The sequence below is a fragment of the Sinohyriopsis cumingii genome, chromosome 15 (genome assembly GCF_028554795.1).
Source record: "Sinohyriopsis cumingii isolate HCF-2022 chromosome 15, ASM2855479v2, whole genome shotgun sequence".
NCBI classification, from domain to species: Eukaryota; Metazoa; Mollusca; class Bivalvia; order Unionida; family Unionidae; genus Sinohyriopsis; species Sinohyriopsis cumingii.
Window position 1 is genome coordinate 81246608 of NC_142975.1, and position 2079 is coordinate 81248686.

The following is a 2079-nucleotide window of genomic DNA, read 5'->3' on the forward strand; positions in this document are numbered from 1 at the left end:
CATACATACATACATACATACATACTGTTCCACATACAATAAATCTCCATAAAAGAGTTTTGTTTCTCAGTTGCCGAACTAATCAACTGATTATTAATTATTTTAAAGACCAGATAATAAAAATATATCCTTTGAAATTCAAAATAATGTTATTGTGTTTAACTTTTTATTTAGTTATTGAAATCAGCTTCGTCTTCTTGCAAACACATTTAGGCATGTGAAAACTTAAATAGAAATGTATGTAGATAACTTTGACGCCGCTTTATACGCTAAAGCTTCAAAACCTGTTTTTTAATATCCCATCACCAGTACAATATGTTTCGCATACGTCTTTATAACACTCCTCTTGACTAGGAAGTTACATGTATTGAAACCGTTTGCCCATTAATTAATAGACCATATGGTGTCTATATTTGGTCTGGTTGTTCCAGAAATGCTGACCCCAAAGTGGAGCCAGTTAACACGAGAACCGACGGCATTAGCTTCTGCGTTTCATCACGCGCTGATAGCTGTGGAGGTATCAGCGCCTACTACATCTTTGCTAACTGTAAAGCTGTATCCACCCGATGGGCCATGTCCTACAAAACCAGAACTATATACTTCTTAACCGCCACCTAGTCCCTAGCCAACGAAGCAAGAACTATATCCTCCATAACCACTACCAAGTCCGTGGTCACCGCCAAGCCCGAATCCGCCCACACCCCATACTGGCCGTAATAGATGCTTTCAAGATTATAGGGAACATGTCCATTAAGAAAGCCATTAGTAGGATAATCAGATCCAATGGAGCTTGTAACCGAGGCGATGGGACCAATCTTGACTACCTGACGAGCATTGTGAGGGAATGTTCCGATGACTTTACCTACGGCGGTGGATACTGTTCCCTTTGGAGTGCTGACGGAATGTCCACGGCCAAATTCAATCGCTGTAGGTCCAGCTACCGCATGGGTACCACCGTGATTAAAACCACCCCCTAACATATCCCTCTGACCTCCCCATCGACCAAAGCCGTATGTTAAACCAACAGAACCAAAACTGTAGTCCCAACTTATGGCTGTGGCCAAAGCGATGCAGCTGAAGATAATGACTGCTTGCATCTTGGGATCAGAAAAAAATGAACCAGACTTTTCCTGAACCTCCTCAGAATAATAAAATGTATTATGAATATACAGTCTAGTGTGGTAGATGGTAAATAAGTAAATGGCACACAGTGAACACGATATGTATGACCTTTATGCAATACCGATTAATAACATCATACTTTTTAAAGATAGGAATTATTGTAAACACCTTCTACTGTATTTCGGTGCCGTTACTTTTCTGTGTCAAAGGGAAGGATATTATGTTCAGTAAAATTAGTGCTCGATTTCCATTTAATTCTCCTTAGTCGAATCACAAGAATATGAAAATTTCACACAATGTGTCAAAGCATTCTAAACGTACTATATGAATGTGATGTTCAAGGTGTTTGTAAATGTCAAATTGACTGAAAGCTTGCATGATGAATGCTTAAGAAACATTACCAGATTGAAAGAAAGCAATAAATATACTTTGATCCGAGATACGAAAAAGTCAATCTATATCTTTATAAAATCTCAATATAGGGTTCATCGGTGACAAACATATGAAGAACGTATCTTTCAAGTTATGAATCTATCAACAATAGTTAAGGAATGCAACGGATAATTCAACCGGACACCAAAGATGGAATGATACGCTAAACATATATTTCAGGTACACTCTCGGTGACTACAGAGCGACAACAACGACAAGAACAAAAATCTCCAGAGTTCTTTATTTTTATCCAATTACCATCAAGTATTGGAATTAAAAAAACTCGGCTATTTTGATCAGTGACCGAATTTTTACAATTTTGTAGTATTGAGCCATTAAATATTGTAATGGAAAATCTTGGAAGCTAAAGTCACCTTTTTAAAGTACACGAATATGTATAAGCCGTCAGAATATTGCTCACATACTGCTGCTGTTGATATACAGTGCTATTGTTTAGTATGTACTTGACGTACTTGATGTATCCTTTAAATTACGTCGACAATATTGTTGAACATTTATATTTTT

The 2079-nt window shown here is 37.4% G+C and overlaps 1 pseudogene; it reads right to left on the reverse strand.

Annotated features, from left to right (window-relative positions):
• Positions 1-384: 384 nt before the first annotated feature.
• Positions 385-1097, reverse strand: LOC149782177 (uncharacterized; annotated as a pseudogene).
• Positions 1098-2079: the final 982 nt, after the last annotated feature.